This window comes from Moschus berezovskii, chromosome Y (genome assembly GCF_049115385.1).
Source record: "Moschus berezovskii isolate FMDL1 chromosome Y, NW_MosBer_1.0, whole genome shotgun sequence".
NCBI classification, from domain to species: Eukaryota; Metazoa; Chordata; class Mammalia; order Artiodactyla; family Moschidae; genus Moschus; species Moschus berezovskii.
Genome location: NC_142489.1, coordinates 53,999,296 through 54,011,280, shown reverse-complemented (window position 1 = coordinate 54,011,280; position 11,985 = coordinate 53,999,296).

Here is an 11,985-nt window from a genome sequence, read left to right as displayed (position 1 = left end):
TAGCTTCATAAAAAATTTAAGAGTACTCCATTTTCTCCATTTTTGGAATATTTTGAGAATGCTGGGTATAAGCTCTTCTGTATATGTTTGTAAACATTTTTCTGTGAATCTGTGTGGTCCTGAACTTTAATAAGATATATGTTTTTTTTTCTTATAAATTCAATTTCACTGCTAGTGTTTCAACTCTTCAGACGATACATTCCTTCGTGATTCACGTTTGTAAGTTTGTATGGTCCTAGAGATTTGTCAGTTTCTTCTAAGTTGCCCAATTGTTTGGCATATAACTATATTTAGTATCCTCTTATGATTTTTCCCTATTTGTGTGATGTTGGCTGTAATGTATCCTTTGCATTTGTTTATTTGAATTATATTTCTTTATTTTTGATGAACCTGGCAAAAGACTTAATTATTTTGTTTATATTTTCAAAAGATATCTTTAACTGAACTGATTTTTTTACTTTATTAAAGGGGAAGTCTCAATATTATTAATTTCCTCTCTGATCTTTATTATTGCTTTCATTCTGAGGATTTGGGGCTTTATTTATTCTTCTTTTTCTACTTCATCTGTATAGTGAGATAAGTTGTTTATTTCATTTTCTCCTCCCACCTTGAGGGAAGCATCTGTTACTATACAATTTCCCCTTAAACCGCTTTTGCTCAATCCAATAGATTTTGGAAAGTTGGTGCTTTTATTAGTCTCAAAGTATTTTCTGATTTCTTTTTTGATTTCTTCATTAGCTCATTGGTATTTAGTAGCATGTTGTTACCTCTCCATATTTTTGTGTTTGTCCCGTATTCCCCTCCTGTAATTGATTTCTTTTTTTTTTTGTAATTAATTTATTTTTTATTGGAGGCAAATTATTTTACAATATTATATTGGTTGGTTTTGCCATACATTGAAATGAATTCGCCCCCCCCCCCCGGTTTACATAAGTTCCCCCTCCTAAACCCCCCTCCCACCTCCCTCCTCCCTTTATCCTCCCTCTGGGTCATCCCCGCATGACAACGCCGAGCATCCTATAACATGCATTGACCCTGAATTAGTAATTCATTTCACATATGACAACATACGTGTTTCAATGACATTCTCCCAAATCATCCCACCCTCACCCTCTCCCACAGAGTCCCAAAGACTGATCTATACATCTGTGTCTCTTTTGCTGTCTCGTATACAGGGTTATCATTTGCATCTTTCTAAATTCCATATATATGCTTTAGTATGCTGTATTGGTGTTTTTCTTTCTGGCTTATTTCACTCTGTATAATAGGCTCCAGTTTCATCCACCTCATTAGAACTGATTCAAATGTATTCTTTTTAATGGCTGAATAAAACTCCATTGTGTATATGTACCAAAGCTTTCTTATCCATTTGTCTGCAGATGGACATCTAGGTTGCTTCCATGTTCTGGCTATTATAAACAGTGCTGCAATAAACATTGGAGTACATGTGTCTCTTTCAATTCTGGTTTCCTCGGTGTGTATGCCCAGGAGTGTGATTGCTGGATCATATGGCAGTTCTATTTCCAGTTTTTTGAGGAATCTCCACAGTGTTCTCCATAGTGGCTGTACTAGTTTGCATTCCGACCAACAGTGTAAGAGGGTTCCTTTCTCTCCATATCCTCTCCAGCATTTATTGCATGTAGACTTTTGGATAGCAGCCATTCTGACAGGTGTGAAATGGTATCTCATTGTGGTTTTGATTTGCATCTCTCTGATTATGAGGGGTGTTGAGCATTTTTTCATGTGTTAGCCATCTGTATGTCTTCTTTGGAGAAATGTCTGTTTAGTTCTTTGGCCCATTTTTTGATTGGGTCATTTATTTTTCCGGAATTGAGCTGCAGGAGCTGCTTGTATATTTTGGAGATTAATCCTTTATCAGTTGCTTCATTTGCTATTATTTTTTCCCATTCTGAAGGCTGTCTTTTCACCTTACTTATAGTTTCCTTTGCTGTGCAGAAGCTTTTGATTTTAATTAGGTCCCATTTGTTTATTTTTGCTTTTATTTCCAATATTCTGGGAGGTGGGTCATGGAGGATCCTGCTGTGATTTATGTCGGAGAGTGTTTTGCCTACGTTCTCCTCTAGGAGTTTTATAGTTTCTGGTCTTACATTTAGATTTCTAATCCATTTTGAGTTTATTTTGGTGTATGCTGTTAGGAAGTGTTCTAGCTCCATTCTTTTACAAGTGGCTGACAATTTTCTCAGCACCACTTGTTAAAGAGATTGTCTTTTCTCCACTGAATACTCTTGTCTCCTTTGTCAAAGATAAGGTATCCATAGCTGCATGGGTTCATCTCTAGGCTTTCTATTTTGTTTCATTGATCTATATTTTTGCCTTTATGCCAGTACCATACTGTCTTGATCACTGTGGCTTTGCAGTAGAGCCTGAAATCCAGCAGGTTAATTCACCCAGTTCCATTCTTCTTCCTCAAGATTGCTTTGGCTATTCGAGGTTTTTTGTATTTCCATACAAATTGTGAGATTATTTGTTCTAGTTCTGTGAAAAATATCGTTGGTAGCTTGATAGGGATTGCATTGAATGTATAAATTACTTTGTGTAGTATACTCATTTTTACAATATTTATTCTTCCAATCCATGAGCATGGTATATTTCTCCATCTATTAGTGTCCTCTTTGATTGCTTTCAGTAGTGTTTTATAGTTTTCTATGTACAAGTCTTTTGTTTCCTTAGGTAGATATATTCCTAAGTATTTAATTCTTTTCGTTCCAACAGTGAATGGAATAGTTTCCTTAATTTCTCTTTCTATTTTCTCATTATTAGTGTATAGGAATGCAAGGGATTTCTGTGTGTTGATTTTATATCCTGCAACATTACTGTAATCATTGATTAGCTCTAGTAGTTTTCTGGTAGAGTCTCTAGGGTTTTCTGTGTAGAGGATCATGTCATCAGCGAACAGTGAAAGTTTTACTTCTTCTTTTCCAATTTGTATTTCTTTTATGTCTTTTTCTGCTCTGATTGCTGTAGCCAAAACTTCCAGAACTATGTTGAAGAGTAGTGGTGAGAGTGGGCACCCTTGTCTTGTTCCTGACTTTAGGGGAAATGCTTTCAGTTTTTCACCATTGAGGATAATGTTTGCTGTGTGTTTGTCATATATAGCTTTTATTATGTTCAGGTATGTCCCTTCTATTCCCACTTTCTGGAGAGTTTTTATCATAAATGGATGTTGAATTTTGTCGAAGGCTTTCTCTGCATCTATTGAGATAATCATATGATTTTTATGTTTCACTTTGTTACGTTGATTGATTTGCGGATATTGAAGAATCCTTGCATTCCTGGGATAAAGCCCACTTTGTCATGATGTATGATCTTCTTAATGTGTTGTTGGATTCTGATTGCAAGAATTTTGTTATGGATTTTTGCATCTATGTTCATCAGTGATATTGGCCGGTAGTATTATTTTTTTGTGGGATCTTTACTGAGCGACTGAACTGAACTGAACTGAACTACCAGGTTTTGGGATTAGGGTGATGGTGGCCTCATAGAATGAGTTTGGAAGTTTCCCTTCCTCAGCAATTTTCTGGAAGAGTTTGAGTAGAAAAGTGTTAGCTCTTCTCTAAATTTTTGGTAGAATTCAGCTGTGAAGCCGTCTGTACCTGGGCTTTTGTTTGCTGGAAGATTCCGGATTACAGCGTCCGTGCTTGTGATGGGTCTGTTCAGATTTTCTATTTCTTCCTGGTTCAGTTTTGGAAAGTTGTACTTTTCTAGGAATTTGTCCATTTCTTCCAGGTTATTCATTTTATTGCCATATAATTGCTGATAGTATTCTCTAATAATCCTTTGTATTTCTGTGTTGTCAGTTGTGATCTCTCCATTTTCATTTCTAATTTTATTGATTTGGTTCTTCTCCCTTTGTTTCTTTATAAGTCTGGCTAGCGGTTTGTCAATTTTATTTACCTTCTCAAAGAACCAGCTTTTGGCTTTGTTGATTTTTGCTATGGTCTCTTCTGTTTCTTTTGCATTTATCTCTGCCCTAATTTTTACAATTTCTTTCCTTCTACTGACCCTGGGGTTCTTCATTTCTTTCTTTTCTAGTTGCTTTAGATGTAGAGTTAGGTTATTTAGTTGACTTTGTTGTTCTTGTTTCTTGAGGTGTGCCTGTATTGCTATGAACTTCCCCCTTAGCACTGCTTTTACAGTGTCCCAGAGGTTTTGGGTTGATGTGTTTTCATTTTCATTCATTTCTATGCATATTTTGATTTCTCTTTTGATTTCTTCTATGATTTGTTCATTATTCAGCAGCGTGTTGTTCAGCCTCCATATGTTGGCATATTTAATAGTTTTTCTCTTGTAATTGAGATCTAATCTTACTGCACAATGGTCAGAAAAAATGCATGGAATTATTTCAACTTTTTTGAATTTACCAAGGCTAGATTTATGGCCCAGGATGTGATCTATCCTGGAAAAGGTTCCGTGTGCGCTTGAGAAAAAGGTGAAATTCATTGTTTTGGGGTGAAATGTCCTATAGATATCTATTAGGTCTAACTGTTCTATTGTATCATTTAAAGTTTGTGTTTCCTTGTTAATTTTCTGTTTAGTTGATCTATCCATAGATGTAAGTGGGGTATTAAAATCTCCCACCATTATTGCATTATTGTTAATTTCCCCTTTCATACTTGTTAGTAATTGTCTTACATATTGCGGTGCTCCTATGTTGGGTGCATAAATATTTAGAATTGTTATATCTTCATCTTGGATTGATCCTTTGATCATTATGTAGTTTCCTTCTTTGTCTCTTTTCACAGCCTTTGTTTTAAAGTCTATTTTATCTGATATGAGTATTGCTACTCCTGCTTTCTTTTGGTCTCTATTTGCATGGAATATCTTTTTCCTGCCCTTCACTTTAAGTCTGTGTGTGTCCCTCATTTTGAGGTGGGTTTCTTGCAGACAACATATATGGGGGTCTTGTTTTTGTATCCATTCAGTCAGCCTTTGTCTTTTGGTTGGGTCATTCAACCCATTTACGTTTAAGGTAATTATTGATAAGTACGATCCCGTATCCATTTTCTTTATTGCTTTGGGTTCGAGTTTATACACCCTTTCTGTGTTTCCTGTCTAGAAAAGATCCTTTAGCATTTGTTGGAGAGCTGGTTTGGTAATGCTGAATTCTCTCAGTTTTTGCTTGTCTGTAAAGCTTTTGATTTCTCCTTCATATTTGAATGAGATCCTTGCTGGGTACAGTAGTCTGGGCTGTAGGTTATTTTCTTTCATCACTTTAAATATGTCTTGCCATTCCCTCCTGGCCTGAAGAGTTTCTGTTGAAAGATCGGCTCTTATCCTTATGGGAATCCCCTTGTGTGTTATTTGCTGTTTTTCCCTTGCTGCTTTTAATATTTGTTCTTTGTGTTTGATCTTTGTTAATTTGATTAATATGTGTCTTGGAGTATTTCGCCTTGGGTTTATCCTGTTGGGGACTCTCTGGGTTTCTTGGACTTGGGTGATTATTTCTTTCCCTATTTTAGGGAAGTTTTCAACTCTTATCTCCTCAAGTATTCTTTCATGGTCTTTCCTTTTGTCTTCTTCTTCTGGGATTCCTATGATTCGAATGTTGGAGCGTTTAACATTGTCCCAGTGGTCTCTAATATTGTTCTCATTTCTTTTAATTTGTTTTTCTTTTTTCCTCTCTGTTTCATTTATTTCTACAATTCTATCTTCTAACTCGCTTATCCTTTCTTCTGCCTCTGTTATTCTACTGTTTGTTCCTTCCAGAGTGTTTCTGATCTCATCTATTGCATTATTCATTGTATATTGACTCTTTTTTATTTCCTCTAAGTCCTTATTAAACCTTTCTTCCATCTTCTCAATCTTTTTCTCCAGGTTATTTATTTGTAACTCCATTTTGCTTTCAAGATTTTGAATCATTTTCACCATCAAAATTCGAAATTCTTTATCAGGTAGATTCCGTATATCTTCCTCTTTTGTTTGTGTTGATGGGCATTTATCTTGTTCCTTTACTTGCTGGGTATTTCTCTGCCTCTTCATCTTGCTTATAATGCTTTGCTTGGGATGGCCTTTCCCTCTTCTGGCCGTTTGTGGAGTTCTCTTTATTATGTAGTTTCCTCGTTGTGTGTGGGGTTGGACAGGTGACTTGTCCACGTTCCCTGGTTACGGAAGCTTGTGTCGATGTTCTGGTGGGTGGTGCTGGATTTGTTCTCTCTGGAGTGCAATGAAGTGTCCAGTAGTGAGTTATGAGTTGTCAGTGGGTTTGGAGTGACTTTGGGCAGCCTGTATATTGAAGCTCAGGGCTAGTTTCCTGTGTTCCTGGAGAATTTGCGTGGTATGTCTTGCTCTGGAACTTGTTGACCCTTGGGTGGTGCTTGGTTTTAGTGTAGGTATGGAGACATATGATGAGCTCCTATCGATTAATGTTCCCTGGAGTCAGGAGTTCTCTGGTGTTCTCAGGATTCGGGCTTAAGCCTCTTGCCTCTGGTTTTTGGTCTTAGTCTTGGAGTAGCCTCTAGACGTCTCTATCTGTCATTTCCAAGGTGGATTCCTCCGTTTTAGCTTCTGTTTGCTGGTCTCTTCAGTGTCTAATTTCCACCCTGATACTAGGGGGTGGGTGGACACTTTTTAAGGCTCAGTTGTTCAGTCCTGTTCTGGGAAGGGAGGAACGCTGCAGACGAATATCTCTGGCGTCTTTGGGGAGTGCTGGCAGCGTCTCGGCCACACTGGGTTTGCCCCTGCTCACAGCGTATGTGCTGTCCCAGTCTACACTGCACATGCTCTAGGTTGCTCTGCCGGGAACTGTCCGAGGCCGACGCCGGGTTGTATGCACTTCCCAGGTCTGAGCGGCTCAAGTTCAGGTTCTCAGGTACTCCACAAAGGCGCATAATTGGTTGGGCCTGCGTTTTGTGCCTTCCCTGGTCCGAGCAGTTCAGGGGACCAGGTGTTTGGCGAGTGCTGTCTCTGCGACTTATCGCCTCCCCAGTCCCCGCCACTCAGTTTTCTGGGTATACAACCGGCGCACCTTCTCAGGGGGATATCGACTGGCCCGAGCCCAAAAAGTTCTGATTAGCAACAAGCCTCTCTGCAGTTTGTATCAGATGCCTTTCTGGGGCCACGGTTGTCTGCTCTGGCTCTGGCTGCGCTCCCTTCCTGTCTCGGTGGGGGATGGGGGATGGGCCAGCTGCAGCCAGCTCACTCTGCTCAGTCCTTTATTCTGTGAGCAGGGCTGGCCAAGTTTTAGGTTAGAGCTTTCCGCCTTTTCGTGGGGGAGCTATCCCACAGTCTGCTTTGCTCTCCCCAGTTCTTTCAAATTGTTCTCGTGGCATTCAAGCCCAGTCCTCTCTCTAAGCAGTTCAGCCGGCTCCTCCCTGCCCAGCCCCCGCTTGCTAATGGCGTATGCAGGCGTCTGCGCTGCTTCTCCGCTGGGAGTTACCGTTTGGCGGGTAGTCTGTGGGTTTTAAAAAAATCTTAAAAAAAAAGAGGGTTATATGGCCCTCTGATCTTCCAAGGCCCGCCACAGATTCGCCAGTGAGATTGTTTCCTGGTGTTTGGAAACTTCTCTCTTTTTAAGGCCTCCCTTCCCGGGACGGAGCTCTGTCCTTACTTCTTTTGTCTCGCTTTTTATCTTTTATGTTTTTTCCTACCTCCTTTCGAAGACAATGGGCTGCTTTTCTGGGTGCCTGACGTCCTCTGCCAGCATTCCGAAGTTGTTTTGTGGACTTTACTCCGCATTCAAATGTTCTTTTGATGAATTTGTGGAGGAGAGAGTGGTCTCGCCGTCCTATTCCTCCGCCATCTTGTTCCTCCCCCTGTAATTGATTTCTTCTTTTGTACCACTGTAGTCAGAAAATGTGCTTGATATAATTCCTGTGTTCTTAAATGTGTTGAGACTTGTTTTGTGGCCCAGAATTTGATCATCCCTGAACAAATATCCTGTGCACACTTGAAGGTGTGTATTCTTCTATTTTGTGATAGACTATGCCAGGTGGCTCAGAGGTAAAGTATTTGCCTGCAACGCAGAAAATGCAGATTTGATCCCTGGGTCAGGAAGATTCCCTTGAAAAGGAAATGCAATAAAGTCCAGTGTTCTTTCCTGCAATATCCCATGGACAGAGGAGACTGGAGGGCTACAGCCAATGGGGTTTCAAAAGAGTCAGAGAACTTAGTAACTGAAGAACAACAACAATTGCTGTAGGTATCTGTTAAATACAACTAATCTAATCTGTAATTTAAGACTAGAGAGATTAGTAGAAGATGGTGGAGCAATAGGACCGGGCGACCACTTTCTCCCTGACAAAAGAACACTTGAACGGTGAGTAAATCCCACAACCTCTGAATACCGGCAGAGAACATCAGGCACCCAGAAAAGCAGTCCATAGTCTTCGAAAGGAGGTAAGAAATAGTATAAAAGATAAAAAGAGAGGCAAAAAAGGGAGGGATGGGGCTCTGTCCTGAGAAGGGAGCCCTGAAAAAAAAAAAAAAGAGAGAGAGAGAGAGAGAAGTTTCCAAACACCTGGAAACACTCATGGGAGAGTCTGTGGAGAGCCTTTGAACCTCAGAGAGACACATAATCGGAAGGAAAAAATATATATATATAGTTAAATCCCACAGACTAAGTGCCCAGAGGAAACTCTCAGCAGAGAAGCAGCAAATATGCCGGCACCCCCCAGTAACAAGTGGGGGCCGGGCAGGGAGGCGAGGCAGCAGTGCTTAGAGAAAGGACCAGGCCTGAATGCCCCAAGCTCAATCTGAGGGCGCAAACAGGAGATAACTAAGCAGACTGTGCATCTAAATGGCGAAAAGCCTGTGGAAAGGTGAAAATCCCCAACTTAAGACTCAGCCAGCCCCACTCACAGAACGAAGGATTGAGCAAAGCGAGCCGGCTGCGGTCAGCCCATCCCCTCATCCCCCGCTGGGACAGGCAGGGCATGGTGGCCAGCGCCGAAAGGGGCAACCGTGGCCCCTGAGAGGCTTCCCATACCAAGCTGCAGGCAGGCTTCATTGCTAACCTAGACTTCATGGGTTCAGCCTGGTCGATATCCACCTGAAAATGTGGGCCGGTTGTACACACAGGAAACTGAGCGGCAGGGACAGAGGAGGCAATATGTCGCAGCGACCGTGCTTGCCAAACGCCTGGTCACCTGAGCTGCTCGAACCAGGGAAGGTACAAAACGCAGGCCCAACCAAGTCTGCTCCTTTGTGGAGTACCCGAGTACCTGAACCTGAGCCGCTCAAACCTGGGAAGTGCATGCAACACAGCGCTGGCCACACGCAGCTCCCAGCAGAGCAACCTAGAGCCTGAGCAGCATAAACAGGAAAAGCACACACACCACGAGCAGGAGCAATCCCACAGTAGCCAAGACACCGGGAGCATTACCCACAGAAACCAGTGATATTTGTTAGCAGCGTTCCTCCTTCTCCACAGCAGGACTGAACAGGTGAGCAGAAAAAAAATGTGTCCACCACTGCCCCCTGGTATCAGGACGGGAATTAGACACTAAAGAGACCAGCAAACAGAAGAGTTTTAACAGAAGGAAATGCCTTGGAAGTAACAGAGAGAGAAGTCTTGAGCCTACAGTAAGAACAAGACTGAAAACCAGAGGCAGAGGCTGAAGTCCAAATGCTGAGAACACCAGAGGTCTCTGGTTCCAGGTAACAAAAATTGATAGGTTCTCATCAAATGCCTTCATACATACACTGAAACCAGGCAACACCCAAGGGTCAACAAGTTTCGGAGAAAGTCATACCGAACAAATTCTCCAGCAACACAGGAGAATAGTCCTGAGCTTCAATATACAGGCTGCCCAAAGCTACTCCAAACACATTGACATCTAAAACTCATTACTGGACACTTCATTGCACTCCAGGGAGAAGAAATCCAGCTTCACCCACCAGAACACCAACACAAGCTACGCTAACCAGGGAACCTTGACAAGTCACCCGTCCAAACCTACACACAGTGAGGAAACTACTTAATAAAGAGAACTCCACAAACTTCCAGAAGATGGAAAGGCCACACCAAGCACAACAATATAAGCAAGATGAAGAGGCAGAAAATACCCAGAAAGTAAGGAACAGAAGAAATGCCCACCAACACAAACAAAAGAGGAAAATATAGGGAACCTACCTGATAAAGAACTTCGAATTTTAATTGTGAAAATGATTCAAAATCTGGAAAGCAAAATGGAGATACAGATAAATAAACTGGAGACAAGGATTGAGAAGATGCTAGAAATGTTTAATAAGGAATCAGAGGAAATAAAAAAGGGTCAATATACAATGAATAATGAAACAGATGAGATTGGAAGCACTTTCGAGGGAACAAACAGTAGAATAACGGAGGCAGAAGAAAGGGTAAGCAAGCAAGAAGATAGAATTGTAGAAATAAATGAAAAAGAGACAGAAAAAGAAAAACTTATTAAAAGAAATAAGGACAATATTAGAGACCTCTGGGACAATGTGAAACGCCCCAGCATTCGAATCATAGGATTCCCAGAAGAAGAAGACAAAAAGAAAGAACATGAAAGAATACTTGAGGAGATAATAGTTGAAAAATTCCCTAAAATGAGGAAGGAAATAATCACCCAAGTCCAAGAAAACCAGAAAGTCCCTAACACGATAAACCCAAGGCGAAATTCTCCAAGACACATATTAATCAAATTAACAAAGATCAAACACAAAGAACAAATGTTAAAAGCAGCAAGAGAAAAGCAATAAATAACACACAAGGGGATTCCCATAAGGATAGCAGCTGATCTTTCAACAGAAAATCTTCAGGCCAGGAGTGAATGGCAATGCATACTTAAAGTGATGAAAGAAAGTAACCTATAGCCCAGATGACTATACCCAGCAAGGATCTCATTTAACTATGAAGGAGAAATCAAAAGTTTTACAGACAAGCAAAAGCTGAGAGAATTCAGCATCACCAAACCAGCTCTTCAGCAAATACTAAAGGATCTTCTCTAGACAGGAAACACACAAAGGGTATATAAACTCGAACCCAAAGCAATAAAGAAAATGGCAACGGGATCATACTTATCAATAATCACCTTAAACGTAAATGGGTTGAATGCCCCAACCAAAAGACAAAGGCTGGCTGAATGGATACAAAAACAAGACCCCGTATATGCTGTCTACAGGAGACCCACCTCAAAACGATGGACACATACAGACTGAAACTGAAGGGCTGGAAAAAGATATTCCATGCAAATAGAGACCAAAAGAAAGCAGGAGTAGCAATACTCATATCAGATAAAATAGACTTTAAAATAAAGGCTGTGAAAAGAGACAAAGAAGGAAACTACATAATGATCAAAGGATCAATCCAAGAAGAAGATTTAACAATTACAAGTAATTATGCACCCAACATAGGAGCACCACAATATGTAAGACAATTGCTAATAAGTATGAAAGGGGAAATTAACAACAATGCAATAATAGTGGGAGACTTTAATACCCCACTCACACCTATGGATAGATCAACTAAACAGAAAAGTAACAAGGAAACACAAATTTTAAATGATACAATAGAACACTTAGACCTGATAGATCTCTATAGGATATTTCATCCCCAAACTATGAATATCCCTTTTTTCTCAAGTGCACACGGAACTTTTCTAGGATAGATCCTATCCTGGGCCATAAATCTAGCTTGATAAATTCAAAAATAGTTGAAATCATTCCAAGCATCTTTTCTGACCACAATGAAGTAAGATTAGATCTCAATTACAGGAGAAAAACTATTAAAAATGCCAACATATGGAGGCTGAACAACACGCTGCTGAATAATGAACAAATTATAGGAGAAATCAAAGTATGCATAGAAATGAATGAAAATGAAAATGCAACAACCCTAAACCTCTTGGACACTGTAAAAGCAGTGCCAAGGGGAAGGTTCATAACAATACAGGCACACCTCAAGAAATAAGAAAAAAGTCAACTAAATAACATAACTTTACATCTAAAGAATCTAGAAAAGGAAGAAATGAAGAATCCCAGTGTTAGTAAAAGGAAAGAAATCGT